The sequence below is a fragment of the Podarcis filfolensis genome (assembly GCF_964270895.1).
Source record: "Podarcis filfolensis genome assembly, chromosome: 10".
NCBI lineage: Eukaryota > Metazoa > Chordata > Lepidosauria > Squamata > Lacertidae > Podarcis > Podarcis filfolensis.
The window spans coordinates 60,425,965-60,442,866 of NC_139612.1; the positions used below are offsets into that span (position 1 = coordinate 60,425,965).

Below are 16,902 nucleotides of genomic sequence, written 5' to 3' on the forward strand. Positions count from 1 at the left end.
TGATGGTGTTTCCTGCTTGGCAGGGGGTTGGACTCGATGGCCCTTGTGGTCTCTTCCAACTCTATGATTCTATGATTCTATGATTCTATGATTCTATGATTCTATGATTCTATGATTCTATGATTCTATAATTCTATGATTCTATGATTCTTTTTCCGCCGTTTCTGCATGGTCAGAGGCAAAATATTCATATCTGTGCAAGTGAGTGAGTGAATTAAGTGAGTGTGTTTGTAGGACAAGGCATAGCAAAGCAATGTGGGAGAACTTTCATGCTGAAACATACTGATAACATCAATGGGAGGATGTTAAGTCATCTACATAATTAAATAGCAATTGGCCTTAACCATTACTCATTATGGTGTAGCTTTTTGTCATTCTGTTTGATGCTAAAGGATGTTCAGCTGCTTGTAATTTATGGAGAGGCCTAATCTGTAGTGCTTACAACGTAATCAGCAAGGCAACAGGGTTTTTTGTGTGTGGAAAATATTTTTAAGTTTAAATATGTCCTTGGAAAGCTTCTTGTTCAAGATGGGTCCAAGCGCTTTGGATGTGCCAAAATTAAAGCACAGGATCCAGAGGTAGGGTTGGAGGATCGTAATCATGATTGAACAGTGTGCACAGAAGTTCCTAGGTACCAGCAGTTAGGGACAGGGGCAGCTTGTTCCAGATAGACTTGCTGGGGCTTCTAGGAGGGCATGGGCCAATGAGATCACAGGGGCACGGCCAAGGAGGTTGGCTGATTAGCCAGCAGTCCTAGTTATACACAAATAGTTTTTCTGCCTATATAGACACATGATGGGACCCCACTGCAATACGTTTGGATTGGGATTGGTGGAGTAGTGCAGGGAACCGATGGGCCAGAGAACAGGGGATGGACAGAAATATCTAGAATCCTCTTTGAGTTCAAATGGATGTATGGGGGAGGTAGGAATGTGTAGCTGGGGAGCAATTAAACCAAAAACAAAGTTTGACATTCTTAAGAGGGCTGAGCCCCAGTAGCCAGGCCTCTTTCAAGAGCTTCTACTGAGATGGATAAAGTCCAGGATCTCTGCTCCCCAGTTGGTGTAGAACCGGATTGAACCAAGGGACCCAGTATAAAAAAGCTTTATGTGTTCCTTTTTGTGGGAGAAGGTTCATAACTAAATGGCAGAATATGTGTTGGTCATGCAAGACGTCACAGATAACACCCGTCCTCCAGAAACAGACTGAACATGTTTGGGGAAACATCCTGACTGCAATTCTAAAGAGTCACTGCCAGGGAAGTGGTCCTGGTGCCAAGTCCCTCATGCAATTAGCTCCTACCAACATACCCATCTCCAGAGGGTATGTTGGGGTATATCTGCAAATTGAAGCTTCTACACAGCTATCAAGGGCAGCTCCACATACAGTATATTTCAGTAGACAGGCACCGAGGTCACAAAGACATGGAATCCCTTCTTATGTGATCTAGCTTTCGTAGGCCCCCCAAATGCCAAGCTAAACACACTGATAGCAACTGGAGCAGCAGCAAGGCATGACCCTAGCGGGTTGGTACATTAACCCGCCATTTGCAAATCACTGATCTAGCATCTTTAACAAACAACATGAGCATCTGATGGCAATTGGTGAAATTGGGTCAGGCAACCCATTGATGAGAGATTCTATAATGAATTCACACATCATTAGCTTTGAAAGAAAGACCACATGAGAACTTTGGAGAAGGCTTTTATCTTCGTTTTCAAAATGCTTGTCTAATATATTAATAATCATGGATAGAAATGAAGCATAATTTACACCCTCTTCACTGAATGAGTAATTCAAGAAATTATCTAAGGGGAAACAAGATATTGAACGGTTGACTTCATAGGAATCATTTTGAGAGGCTGCAAGGAAGGAACAACAATGCTTGACCTGGAAGCGGTGTGAATCTAGGAGAGGTTTGAGCTCTGCTCCACTCAGGGGCGGCTTCATCACCAAAAAGCAAGACAAGCAACTGTTCAGTGGGGCAATTCTTTTAGGGCTGGCCCCAGAAGAAGCCCAAGAAGATCGCCATGAACAGTTCATACTCTCTCAGCCAAAATTTATTTGCAGGCCTGCCTGCTCTACTTCATTATGCTGCCCCTTGTAGACGTAAATGCCATGGATTCTTGCAATCTCAAGCTAATGGCTTGCTAAAAGGGTAGGGAACCTTAGGCAGGAAACCAACCACAGGCTGTCTCCAGGTCACACCCCTTACTGGCTCTCCTTTACATCACCCTTGGGTACCTGGAATGTATCCCTGAGCTCTGATAATGCCTCTTGTGAGCTCACCTGGATGGAAGATACCAAGGAGTGTGGGAGACAGAGTGTAGCATCTCACTCATTGCTGGTGGGGCCACAGAGAAGGTGGGAGGCAAATGAGAGGAGTGACTGTTTCCTGTTCTACATCTATATATCACCCTAAACAAACTATGATTCCTGGGCAGCATGCCATTTTCTGATTCGCCACTGGTGGCAAAATGTCTTGGACTGGCCCTGCCTATCACTTCATGGATGTTCGCTGTAGCTATCTATGACAGCAGATGTGTACATTTTGTGCCCTGAGCAGGCTGATGATCTCTCAGAAGAAACGAAGTCCACCATCAGCAGGACACCTCCTCTGGGAGAAAATGCTTTCAGAATTGTGAAGCAACAAGCTGGGCACAGGGAGATGCTCTTCTTGAGAAGTTTGCTTGCAGAAGTGGTGCCTTAGGAACCAATCATTCTTTCCAGTCACTTTAATCAACTTCCCTATATTTCAAGAGTGTTAGCAGCATATATTTCATTTCTTCTTTCAAAAAGCCAGGCAGCTGAAAACAACAAAAGTGCAATATCAGCTATGAACCCCCAGTGAACCACAAACTTAAAGACCTAACAGATTCATCACAAATGGTACATATTTATGAAGCTCCCAAACATTTGAACTATTTAGGTTGACTGAAATCTGCCATTGAATATATATATAGCCATGGATTTCCCCTTTTATATTAAAAAGAGCTATATGATGATGCAGCACTGAGATCACCAACATGATCACTTGCACTTGCACAGACCTTCCCTGGTACCCACAGGGTATATTCTCCCTGCTGAAATTAAGCCTGTTTTTTTAAATATTAAAGTCAATGTGATGGCATGTGCTTGGTTGTGCTATGTGCATTTGTAGTGTCCATAACAGTTTCTCTGAGTCCAGAGGCCCAAGAAGGTTGACAAGCCCTGGTTCAATAGACTTCTCCCCTTGTTCTGGTGGGCAGAACTAAAATATATGGGCAGAGATTTCGAGAATGCAGCTCTCTGCTAAACATTTGGGGAAATAGTGACACAAGCTGTTTGACAGTAGAAAAGACCATCTCAGGAAGTGGCGCACTGTGCTACACACACTCTCTGTATCCTCCGTCCAGGCAAGCAAGAGAAGTTATCAGAGTTCAAGGGCATTTCCAGTCAGCCCAAGATACTCAGTGATAATGTAAAGGAGAGCCAGCAAGGGTGTGCTCTGGGAAAAGGGGGGACACCATGCAGATGGTTCCATCCCTATAGTAAACCATTACCTCAAGGTTGCAAGAGACCATGACATTTATGACTCTGCAGCTCCACTAGCAATGAGCAGTAGTGGCAGCCAAGCCCCTCACCAAGCTCTGTGTGGGGATGATGCAAGTGGCCATCCTAGTCGACCTTGGTGGCCAAGGGTGGCAGGAGGGGCAGTGGCTGGGACCTGTGCACTCCCCCCCCTTCCTCCTCAAGGAACATCTTCTCTTTCCTTTCCAGACCTGCCTTCCCTCCCAGCTGCCCCCAGCCTGCCTCAGTGAGACTAACAGTTGAGATGGTCCTGGTGGCAAGCCAATGGATTGCTGGGGAGAGAGGCTGATGTGCAAAGTCAAGGTTTCATACAACTCTCATGACCGCCTGGTCTTCAGCTTGAGAATGGCTCTTATTTCAGGCAACACAAAGGAGTGAGAAGGACTGTTCCGTAGAGATGACCTATTAGAAAGCCACGTTTATGCCCCTGCCGGTACAGCGGGCTAATCAGATATTAAAGTGATATTATACTTGACCTTAGGAGATAACTTAGCCTGTAAAATTTCCTTTAGAAGGTCATGAAGAGCCCCTGGGGATTCAGTTAATCCACAGGACCTCACAAAAATGTCCTGTCTCCACTTGATACAAAATCTGTTTGAAATTAGACCGAAGTCATGTGGTGCACAGGCTGGAGCAGACTTAGCTTATATCATCACAAAAAGTGCCTTGCGTTGAGTTAGGCCATCTCGTTTGACTTCTAGCAGATGAGAATACTTAGCTGCACTAACAGAAAAAAAATCACCCTGCAGACATCTATGCAGTCATGATAGCAATAGATGTTCCACACATGGCAAGTCCTTGCAGACCTAGAAAATATGCTATATTCCAGGAATTCCCTAAATACGAGGGGTGTGCATTGACTCTGTGGGGGCCATGAATGAATGAGATTTGAGGGTAGTCCAAACAATCCTGAATCAGACTGAGGCATCAACAAGGTGCAGTTTTTCTGTAGTCTCTGTTGTCAGAAAAAATGCATGGCCATTTTTCTCTTCTCTTCTGAGAAGGTGAACCAAATTTAATGGGGGAAGACTTGGTGTTTGTGAGGTGATGGGGTGAAACGTGTGAGAATCTTTTGTTTTGATGGATGGATCTAGCTTTCAATCACATTGTGTTGTTTTCCCAAGGCTCTCCAATCCACTGATCTGGCGAAGGGCATGACAAATTGGATTATTTTTTTTCACATGTGGATCCATTACTTTTCTTTTGTTTAAAGAATCAACCTTTAAAGTTGTCTCCCTACCCCAACCCCAAAAAATCTTGATGGATCTGCATACAATATGGCAGAGTTAGTCTATACTTGAAATAAAAAAAATAAAATGTCCAGTAGAGCCTTAGAGACCAACTAAGTTTGTTTTTGGTATAAGCTTTCGTGTGCATGCAGACTTCTTCAGATACACTGAAACAGAAGTCACCAGACCCTTACATATAGTGGGAGGGTGGGGTGGGGGCGTCTCATTACATATGCTAATCATCTGCATACTATTCCTTGCTTTTTCCTGTAGGACTAATTGCAGTCGTTAACAGTTGTCAACAGGTTTACCATACCCATTGAGTCAATCACGCATCTCCTATTACCCTCCTGAGAAAAGCCCCACCCCACCCTCCCACTATATATAAGGGTCTGGTGACTTCTGTTTCAGTGTATCTTCATTTTTTTTCAGGTGGCTAGGTAACAGTGCTTTGAATCTTGATCCTCCTTACTTTAAAACAATTAAGAAGTAGGCTGAGTAGTGTATAGTCATACCTCAGCTCCTGAATGCCTTGGGAGTCAAATGTTCTGGCTCCCAAATGATCAAAAACTGGAAATGAGTGATCCGGTTTATGAACTTTTTTTGGAAGCCAGACATACAACGCGGCTTCCACTATTGTTTCCAGCGCACATGTGCAATCGGGAACCAATTAGAAGCCATGCCTTGGTTTCCAAACCCTTCTGAAGTCGAACGGACTACCGGAACGGATAACGTTTGACTTCCGAGGTATGTCTGTATATTCCTGCTTGCATACTTTTCGGTGTACGTTTCACAACAACATCAACAGTCCTGGATGTGCAGCTAAGTAATGTCATGTGTCCAAAGTCACTGGCCCACATAAATAGAAGGAACTTTTCAGTTAAGATCTCAATGGAGGGAAATAGGATACGATTGAATTTAGTGGGGCTTCTGCAGCTTACGCCATGCCGTTCAGCATCCGGTGCTGCTTGAGATGGCATCTGCAAAAGTTTAGCCTGAATCATCCTAAGATCAGTGTATCGAAACCTCAAAAAATTGGTAGGATCAGGTCTCTAGATTCCCATAATCTTGGCTTTCCTTCAGTGGGCCTTTGAAGCTGAGTGCAGCAAGTCAATGATTTAAGGAAGGGGCATGCTTCATTAAAGTCTATGCGTATGCTGTTTGTATTAACCACACATGCGTTTGTCACTCCTAATTGGGTGCTGAAACAGGCGGATGCAACTCACAGTATGACTCCCTGTGAGCTGTCATAAACAGAAATCGAAAGTGGTGCCAAATTTTCTAAGGGTTGACAGCCAATGATTAGGTTGTTTTAAGACAACGGACAGACAGAATCCCCCATAACATCTAAATGCATGGATGCCGTGTGAAATCTGTCTTGAAAGGATCTGTGACTTGTGCTTGTGTTCATTCATTATGGCTACATTTTAAACAGGGATGTGTGAAACACTGACTTTATTTCTGCCTCCTTGGCATGTTGTGTTCAGGATATTTCTCCACAGTAGTGGGTATGTATTTCCCCACTCTCTATCTTTATATCCTACCTTTAAGCTGGGATAGCTCAGTTGGTAGAGCATGAGACTTTTAATCTCAGGGCCGTGGGCTCGAGCCCCACGTTGGGCCAAATATCCCTGCATTGTAGGGGGTTGGGCTAGATGACCCTCAGGGTCCCTTCCAGTTCTACCATTCCATGATTCTATTATTCTTTCTGCTTTCATGGAACCCAAGGCAGAATACATGTGATTCCCAAGTGGTCTCCCAACCAGACACTGACCAGGCCTGGACCTGCTTAGCTTTGGTAATGTAGTGGCCTTGTGTGCCTCCACACCATGCAGTCTGCAACTATGGATATCATTTTATCTGCAGTTGGTTATATTGTGTGTCCCACACTCCTGTTCTGGGCACCGCATTTTAAGAAGGACATTGGCAGACAGGAGTGTGTCCAGAAGAGGCTAACAAGGTTTGAGAGGGGTCAATAAATGAAGTCCAATGGGAAATGGTCTAAAGAGGGTTTGTTTGTTTGTTTGAGCCTAAAGAGAAGGTGGAGGGGAGCTGCTTTAAAATGTTTGCAGGGCTGAAGATGGAGAAGGCTTGTTTTCTGTTGCTTTAGAAAAAAAGGAGAACTAGAACCTACGAGTTGACATTGAAGCGAAGAAGAGTTCAACTAAATGTTTCAAAAAACGTCCTAATGGTAAGAATGGTTCAACAGTGGCAGATGGTGGGATGTCCTTTACTACGTGTATGTAAGCAGAGGACAGACAGGCATTGGTGAGGGTTTAGAGTCCTACAAGGGGTTGGGCTAAATGACTTCCAAGAAACCTTTGCAAAATAAAAATTGATTTAGTTATCTGTAGCTTTTATACCCCATCCCTTTAGCAAGAAAAGCTCCTAGAATGGCTTACAAATCAATTGAAGGAGCATGGGCCTTGCCTAGAGGCTTAACCTCTCTAAAAAGACATGACACTAAAGGAAAGGGGGAGGAAAGAGGAAAGCAAACAAGCTCAGGCACCATATTATCAATGTTACAAGGTTCTTGGGGTTTGGGGAGAATTGGGGATAAAAATGAGTTTTCACACATGCAACATGTTTGCAGATTGCTACTGCATATACCGAGATCATGGGGATTTTGTGTGCAGTGCCTACACATGTGCAGTTGTATGCTCAATGCCTCTGAGCAGAGAAGGAACAGCAAGGGCACTCCTGATTTTCCCCCTCCATGTGTTTAGCAACTGTCCGCCAAGAGCTAAGTCTGTCACTGTATCAGAAGGGCTGCAAAGGAGCGTCCACAGAAGGAGAATATTTTCCTCTTTAGGTTGCTGAATATCACTGCCCTCTGAGATGCTGAAGATGCTTGCTTCGCGGGTCATAATAAGCCAAAATGTCAAGCTCTGCGCCGGTATGAGAAAGCGGTATCTCGAAATGGGTCTGAATTAATCAACTAAACAATGTGCAAAATATCCACTGGCAAAAGATGAAGATGACATGAGCTAGAAGCCTGCGAGCTCGGAAGAAGCCAAGGCTGCTGTTCTACCCAGTACCAGCAAAGCCATGTTGAAATGATTGGAATCAATTTATAACAGAGAGTTACTGACCTTTTAAAAAGGTTGCCGGTCCATTTATATATCTCCTGTGGTGCTCACCTCCTTTATTCATGCTTAGCATATGCTGTCACTCTTGCTACATTGCCTCACAGTTCCTTGTTAACTTTCTTTGGAGTATGTATAGCACATAGGCCTGCTGAACTGTCTTTGAAGGTGCTGTCAAGCTAAAGAGGAAGAGAGAGAAACAGACAGACACACAGAGAGAAATGTGTTGTTTCTCCCCCTTTTTGAATGCCATAGTTCCAGTTCTGACACGGATTTTGCTTTGAAGGGGAGGAGTGTACACCAGGTGAATAAAACATCTATTAGTGATGGGCACAGAATTCCCTTGCCAATCTCCGCTTTCATTTTTTTTTAAAAAAATGAAACCAAGTTTCTAGTCCACAAGATTGATGGGAATGCTGCCCCTCTTAAGAACATGCAGAGTAACTTGAGCTACATCCCCAAGATGCCTCTCATCTTAACAGCAGCTTACAGGGTCAGATTTGTCAGCCTTCCAAAATTATCTGCTTCCATTTCTGTTGGAGTTTAGGCAGCCATGGATTGCAAGGTGTGGCAGAGGTGTTTACCTGACCATGTAAACCACTGATGCTTAATAGGGGGGAGCAGGGCGAGGCAGTGGTGGGGTCAGCACAGTGCAAACACACAGCTAGTTCTCCTGCCAGTGTGATGTCAGCACACCACTCTTCCCACAACTTCTCCCTTCCTTTTTTTTTTAAAAAAAATATTTTTATTTTTCCATATAAACACAATACAACAAACATAAACATACAAAAACAAAAACAAAACAAAAAACATGTATCGTTTCATATCCTAATTTCATATCCTATCTTCCCCGACTTCCTCATGCCTCCCCTTTCTGTATTCCAAATTCTTATCGATTGTTCAGCAAATCTTCCCTTATTTTAATTTAAATTTAGACTATTCTTCCTTGTTTTCCTTGTCTTAACCATTGCTAATAGTAACCATTTACTTTCCAGTCCAACATCATTCTAACTTTCATTAACTTTGTGATATTTCTTTAAATAGTCCTTGAATTTTTTCCATTCTTCTTGCGCTGCTTCTCTTCCCTGGTTTCGGATTCTGCTCGTCATTTCTGCCAAGCCCATATAGTCTATCACCTTCATCTGCCATTCTTCCAGTGTGGGTAGTTCTTGCGTCTTCCAGTACTTCGCAATGAGTATTCTAGCTGCTGTTGTAGCATACATAAAGAAAGTTATATCCGTCTTTAACACCCCTTGGCCGACAATACCCAAGAGAAAGGCCTCTGGTTTCTTGGGGAAAGTATATTTAAATACCTTTTTAAGTTCATTATAGATCATTTCCCAGAATGCCTTAATCTTCGGGCAGGTCCACCAAAGATGAAAAAATGTACCTTCAGTTTCTTTACATTTCCAACATTTGTTGTCAGGCACATGGTAAATCTTTGCAAGCTTGACTGGGGTTATGTACCACCTATATATCATTTTCATAATGTTTTCTCTTAAGGCATTACATGCCGTAAATTTTATCCCGGTGGTCCACAACTTTTCCCAATCAGCAAACAAAATATTATGACCAATGTCCTGAGCCCATTTAATCATAGCCGATTTAACCGTTTCATCTTGTGTATTCCATTTCAGCAGCAAATTGTACATTTTAGACAAATTCTTAGTACTGGGTTCTAACAGTTCTGTCTCCAATTTTGATTTTTCCACCTGGAAGCCAATTTTACTGTCCAGTTTAAACGCTTCATTAATTTGATGGTAATGGAACCAGTCTCTCACCTTCCCTTTTAATTTCTCAAAACTCTGCAATCTCAATTTGTCCCCTTCCTTTTCCAAAATTTCCCAGTATCTTGGCCACTTGGACTCCATATTTAACTTTTTAACTGCCTTGGCTTCCATTGGCGACAGCCACCTTGGAGTTTTATTTTCCAGCAAGTCTTTATATCTGTCCCAGACATTTAGTAGTGCTTTTCTGACAATATGATTTTTAAAACTTTTATGTGCTTTAACCTTGTCATACCACAAATATGCATGCCACCCAAAAATGTTATTAAAACCCTCCAAATCCAAAATGTCTGTGTTTTCAAGAAGTAGCCATTCTTTCAGCCAGCAGAAAGCTGCCGCTTCATAGTAAAGTTTAAAGTCTGGCAGGGCAAACCCCCCTCTTTCCTTTGAATCCGTTAATATCTTAAATTTAATTCTGGGCTTTTTGCCCTGCCAGACAAATTTAGATATGTCTTTTTGCCACCTCTTGAAACAATCCATTTTATCAATTATTTGCAATGCTTGGAACAAAAACAACATTCTTGGCAATACATTCATTTTTATAGCTGCAATACGGCCTAACAAGGAAAGCTTTAAGTTGGACCAAATCTCCAAATCTTTTTTCACTTCTCTCCAAGTTTTTTCATAATTATCTTTAAACAAATTCACATTTTTAGCTGTCATATTTATACCCAAATATTTCACTTTTTTAACCACAGTTAACCCTGTCTCGTTCTGAAACCTTTCCTTTTCTATCTGTGTCAAATTTTTCTCCAAAACCTTTGTCTTAGACTTATTCAATTTAAATCCTGCCATTTGACCAAACTCTTGGATTATTTCCAAAACTCTTTTCGTGCTAGCTTCTGGCTCTTGCAATGTAAGTACTAAGTCATCTGCAAATGCTCTCAGTTTATATTGTTTAGCTCCGACCTGAATCCCTTTAACCAACTGGTCCCTCCTAATCATATTAAGCAAAACCTCCAGAACCGATATAAAAAGTAATGGGGAGATAGGGCACCCCTGACGTGTCCCTTTTTCAATCTTGAACTCTTCTGTAACCACATTATTTACAATTAGTTTGGCTTTCTGTTCAGAGTATATTGCACCTATACCATTTTCAAACCCTTGGCCTACCCCCATCCCCCGGAGGTTCTTCAACATAAAACTCCAAGAAATGTTGTCAAAGGCTTTCTCGGCATCCACAAATATCAAAACAGCTTTAGTGTTTATGTTCACTTCCAGCTTTTCCAAAATGTCAATTATATTCCTTACATTGTTCGACAAGTGCCTTTTTGGGAGAAAGCCCGCTTGGTCCCCGTGAATCTCCTCCATCAAAACTCTCTTCAGTCTTTTTGCCAAAATATCGGCAAAGATTTTGTAATCCACATTCAATAACGAGATGGGTCGGTAGTTTTTAAGTTGGGTCTTTTCAGTCTCTGTCTTTGGTATAAGTGTAATGTAGGCCTCTCTCCACGTATCGGGTGCCCTTTTCCCTTCCATAATCTCATTGCAGACTTCCTTCAAAGGTTGTATCAACCCTTCCTTCAAAACTTTGTAGTATTTGGAAGTCAGTCCATCCGGTCCAGGGGATTTGCCCAGCGTCATGCCTTGAATGGCATCTTCTATTTCTTGTGCTGATATCTCCTGGTTCAATATTATCTTACTTTCATACGAAACCTTTTTCAGCCCATTTTCCTCGATGAACTGTTGTATGTCCATTTCTTTTTGCGGCCCTTGTGTGTAAAGTTGTCTAAAGTAGTTCTGAAAACAATTCCTAATTTCCGCTGGGTTGCTTATGTTTTTTCCTTCCACTTCTATATTTGTTACCGTGTTGAGTTTTTGTCTCTTCTTTATTTGCCAAGCCAGTAACTTGCCACATTTATCAGCAGATTCAAAAGTCTTTTGTCTCATTTGTTTAATTCTCCACTCTAATTCTTGATTCATCAGTTCCATATATTGTGTTTGATGAAATTTGATTTCTCTTAGAATCTCTTGGGATTTTGGCTTCGATCTTAATTGTTTTTCCCCTTCTTTTATCTTTTCCAAAATTCTCTCCTTTTTCTCATTTTGCTTTCTCTTCTTTAAAGTATTTTGCTGAATCAAAAGCCCTCTCATCACGGCTTTGCTTGCGTCCCATACTATTCTTTTTTCTACTTCAGACCTTAAGTTGATTTCAAAATAGTCTTTCAAGGTTTTTTGGGCCTTCTTACAGATCTCCTCGTCTCTAAATAAGGTGTCATTCATTCTCCATCTGAAGGAACCAGTTGTTGTTTGCCTCATCACCATCTTTACAGCATTATGGTCGGAGAAAGTTTTTGGGCAGATTTCTACTTTTTTTATATTCGGAGCCATACTGCTAGTCACCCAGATTTGGTCAATCCTTGTCCATGTCATTTTGGCTTCAGAAAAGAAGGTTCCCTCTCTTTCTAATGGGTGTTTTGTTCTCCAAATATCAATCAAGTCCATATTGTCAGTCATTTCAAAAAAAGTCTTTGGTAGTCTTCCATCTTTTGTTATTACCTGTCTTTGTGCCTTGTCCATATTTGTTGAAACCACTCCATTCATATCTCCCATCAAAATTAAGTTGTAGTCCATATGATCCATCAAAATTTCATGCAACTTCTTAAAAAATTCAGCTTTCCCTTCGTTTGGTGCATAGATTCCCACTATCAAATACTTCTCTCCTTGAGATTGAATTTCAATTGCCAAATATCTTCCTTGATCATCTTTAAAAATTTGTTTCGGTTGCAATTTTTCTTTTGCATAGATCACCACTCCTCTCTTTTTTACTCTGTCTGAAGATATAAATTCCTGTCCCAATCTTTTATTTATTAATATTTTTCTGTGTGCTCTTGTCACGTGGGTCTCTTGTAGGCAAATCAAGTCCAATTGGTCTTTCTTTAAGGCATGAAATATATTTTTTCTCTTCCTGGGAATATTTAAGCCATTACAATTCCAGGTTAGAAGTTGCAGAGCCATGATGGGATTATTTACTCCTTCCTCCTACAGCTCCCTGTTTTTGTTCCTCGTCTGTCGGTGGTACCGTGTTCGTATCCAGTGATGGATGCCCTTGTCCTGGAAATGTCTCTTTCTGTAGGTCTTCTTCGTGTTCTCCCAAGAACTTGTCTTTATCACTTACAGTCTTTATTCTTCTCTTCTTTCCCTTATATTTAAAAGACAAGCCTTGGGGAAATTCCCACCTGAATGGTATGTAGTTCTTCTTCAGCAGTGTCACCAGGTCTTTATAATGTCCTCTTGCGTCCAAGATACTCTTAGGGATGTCTTTAAAGATCTCAATAAAAAAGTCTTCAATTCGAAGGGCTGTTTGGTAGTGCAGGTTCAATATTTTATCTCGCTCCTCCTTTGATCTTAAGGTAATAAGACAATCTCTGGGTCGATTTCTCTTCTGTCTTATTCCCAATCTAAATGCACTTTCTATCTTAAAATCTTCTTTCTTCAGCTCCTGCTTCCAAAAGTCAGAAAATTCTTTTGTCAAATCATCCACCAAGTTCTCTCCTTCCTTTTCGGGCACAAGTCTGATCCTCAGGTTCCTCTCCTTGCGTTGCATATCCTGCATAGAGAGTGCCAGTTCATATTCATCCAATTTCTTGTAAACTGGTGGAAATTTTTCCTCCGCAGCAGTTGCAATTTCCTTAGCTTCCTCGGCTATCTTTCGTGTTGTAGATGAATCTTCCAATAATTTCCCAATTGCTTCTGCATTTGAGTTCACTTTATTCCCTAGGTCAGTTATACTTTTAGTATTTAGGTCAATTTTCCCAGAGATTTCTTCAATTTTTTTATTTGTTTCAGCAACTTGTACTTTAGTTTCAGCAACTTGCAATTTAGTCTCCGCACCTTGCTTTTTTAGTTCCTCCAAAGAGTCATTTATCTTCTCCAATACCTTGGCAAATGATTCTTCTGTAGACATTGCTTTCGCTTTTGGCTTTGCAGCCACTATAGTTCCAGAGGCTCCTGTTACAGAAGCCCTTCTTTGCATGTAAGTGTCAATTTTGTATTGTCTGCCAGATCTCAAGGTTGTTTCTTGTAACTCCCCTTTCTCTTTACCATCTGCCATAACAAAGTCTTTTAGTCAAGGTCATTCCCAGACTTTGAAACTCACAAACAAAGTTCTCAAATTTTAAACTCCACTTGTTGCTGAAACAATTTGTAGATCCTCTAGGGGGCGTAGAGTCAGTTCTATACTTCTCAAAGTAATCCCACACTCTTCAAAAAAGAAGAAATAAAAGTTTCATAGTCCCTTTCAATTTTTCTTTCCTTTTTCAAGGGGATCCCAGTCAATAGTGTCCTGTAAGTAACTTTGTAATGCCACAGAAACAGTGTTTCAAATTGAAAGTAACCAAAGTCAATTTAAGATATTTTTTAGCCTCTTATGGCAACAGTCCTTAGCCGGTTCCTTTTCTCCGGCAGTCCGATCCCAGGTTAAAGAGCAGCGATACTTAATCCAATTCTTTTAAATTGGCAGGGAAACACTTTTAAAGTCTTCTTCCCCCTCCTCCTGCCTTCGGGGGGGGGAGTTCTTTGCTTTGGTGGTGGATTTCTTAAATCCCGCAAATTTCCTCTCAAGCAGTTACAGCTAGAGTGCCTTTCGCTTTGATCTTGCTACAGAACGGAAAGCAGACTTCCTTTTTAATGCTTGTCCGTCTCGGTGCCCAATTTCTTTACTTTTAGTGTCCAATTATATTTTAGCAGTCAATCCTACTCACGGATAGTTGTTCTTTTAATCCAATTTCCCGGGAAGAAGTCAGCGCTCTCCGCTAATGGCGACGCGGCTTCGCTTCGCAGGCTGGGTGAAGACGACTCTCAGCACCGCTCCAAGACCCCTCCGCTCCTCCGGAGCCTTTAAAAAGGCTATTTCGCAGCGTCGGGGGGGCGCAAAGGTGCCCGCCGAGTCTCCAGTTCACAGGCAACGCGCCTGTGATTTTTAAGGGTCCCCGCTTCGCCGTAGCTGACAGGACCCGAACCCACGAAGCAGATCTCTCCCGGAGCTCCGGTTGAGATCCGCCATTAAGCGCCGGCGCTGACCGGAAGTCCAACAACTTCTCCCTTCCAGGTAAGCTACAGCCATTCACCTGTTGGGAGGTTAGGGAAACATCTCCATCCCAGCCCACTGTCTGCTACTGGGTTTGGCACAGGTATGCCTGTGGTTCATCTGTATGATGACCTGTGTCAGGAAAGAAACAGAGAAAGAAAAATATTTTATTGGACATCATCAGCTTCCATTGCTCTCTACAACTATCCACACCAAATTATGCCTCGAAGGCAAGCAAAGGCACCTCTCATCACTTGACTAGTGACTACAAGTGACAGACGTACCTTCTGACATTGGGATGGGGGGGGGGGAGCTGAAAGCTAAGTGGTTTACGTAATTAAAATCTAAAAAAGATGCTTTTCCCAGCTGTTGCTTTTGAAGTTGTCCTAGGTTGGTGGCTAGGAGCCAGCATTCAATTAAGATTTTGCATTTTTCATCAACAGGAGTTGGTGTGCTGTATTATGTCAATAATTCCCTTTAAATTAATCTTTTTTTTAAGATATGGAGGCAGTAACAGGTGTCCAGGCCGTCAATTATTAAAGATGGGCTCCACTGAAAGTAGGGCTGTCCCAGGGTGATTTGTAAACCATTTGAAGTGCAAACTAATTTTTTTTTTAAACAATACCCCAAAGCCACTCAAACTGAAACTCTTCCTCATTGGAAAGTTAGCTTGGCTCGTGCTTGATTAATTCCTAAGAGTTTGGTTTTTAAAAAGAGGCATGTGAGTTCTGGTGCTCAGCCTTAGGTACCTTTGATGCTAATGGAATCACACACAAACACACAAAAAGGCAACTGCCCATCTTGGCTTGCAGCTGACCTGAATAGCTGATTTGTCTGTCATCAGGTTACCCTGCCCTAACTTTCTACCAATATTCTTGCAGACTGAGGCTTTCAGAAGACACAATAAGTACTCCTACACCAGGACCTGTGCCCACAACAGGTCCTGTTCTCCTGCTGTGCCGAAAACCTAAAGATCAAAGTGAATCTGAGCAAAATGCCATCTTCCATACATGCCTTCTTTCAGACGACTTTTAGCACAGCTTCAAGAAATGCTTCCCACAGACACAGCTTTCAGGTTCCTCAGACCACCAGCCAGGCACTTCATGAATAACAAACCCTGCACTTTCTAGAATGTACATTCATGAACAGTCTAGAACCCAAAGTTGAGGGGCAGAGGACTCTCACCATCCCTAGGCATTGACCATGCTGCTTTAGGTGCCATGGCTTCTCCCAAGAAATCTTGGAGATTGTATTTTCAAGAGGGTGCTAAGAATTCTCTGATAGAAACCCCTGTTTCCTCACAAAACTATTCCTGTGGAGAAATAAAAAGGTAAAGGACCCCTGGACGGTTAAGTCCAGTCAAAGGCGACTATGGCGTTGCAGTACTCATCTTTCTTTCAGGCCGAGGAAGCCAGCATTTGTCCACAGGCAGCTTTCCGGGTCATGTGGCCAGCATGACTAAACAACTTCTGGCACAGCGGGACATCATGATGGAAACCGGAGTGTATGGAAACACTGTTTACCTTCTTGCTGCAGTGGTACCTATTTATCTACTTGCACTGGCGTGCTTTCGAACTGCTAGGTTGGCAGGAGATGGGACAGAGCAACAGGAGCTCACTCCATTGTGCAGATTCGAACCGCCAACCTTCTGATCAGCAAGCCCAAGAGGCTCAATGGTTTAAACCATAGCGCCACCCGCATCCCTACTGCTGCTAAGCAAGCCTGGGTCTGCTTGGTGCCTAGATGGGAAGCCTCCTGAGAATCACATATTTGCCACCTTGGGTTCTGTTGAGGAATCAAGGTGTAGATGCAAATGTAAGAAAATAATAGAAACCCCTCAAAGGCTACTAGAAGGATCAAGGGTGTTTTTTATCACTTTGGGCTTCATGGTTTGGAACAGCCTTTCTGAAAAGGTCTGTCAATGTTCCATCTTGTTAATCTTTAAAAAATATATATGTAAGATTCATTTGTTTTGCACAAACCCATGGCAACTAGGAGAGAAACAGCAAGTTCTTTTGATATTTGCAATTTTAAAGTGTTTTGAGGAATGCTTAATTGTTTTTAATTACACTGTTTGATGGGTGCTTTTGATTTTGATTTGTCTAAGCCACCTCAAGCCACACACAGAGAGAAAACATAGCTCAGTTTCAACTACAGTCCAATATATTTATGCATATATTTCTGTACTGTAAAATCATCAC

General features: G+C 42.1%; 1 long non-coding RNA gene across 1 annotated transcript; it reads right to left on the reverse strand.

Annotated features, from left to right (window-relative positions):
• Positions 1–1,688: 1,688 nt before the first annotated feature.
• Positions 1,689–8,060, reverse strand: LOC310744094. Its single transcript, XR_014539379.1, has 2 exons — positions 7,892–8,060; positions 1,689–2,807 (listed from the first exon to the last, which is right to left on the reverse strand). It is a non-coding gene; the product is annotated as an uncharacterized lncRNA (long non-coding RNA).
• Between the last annotated feature and the right edge of the window lie 8,842 nt (positions 8,061–16,902).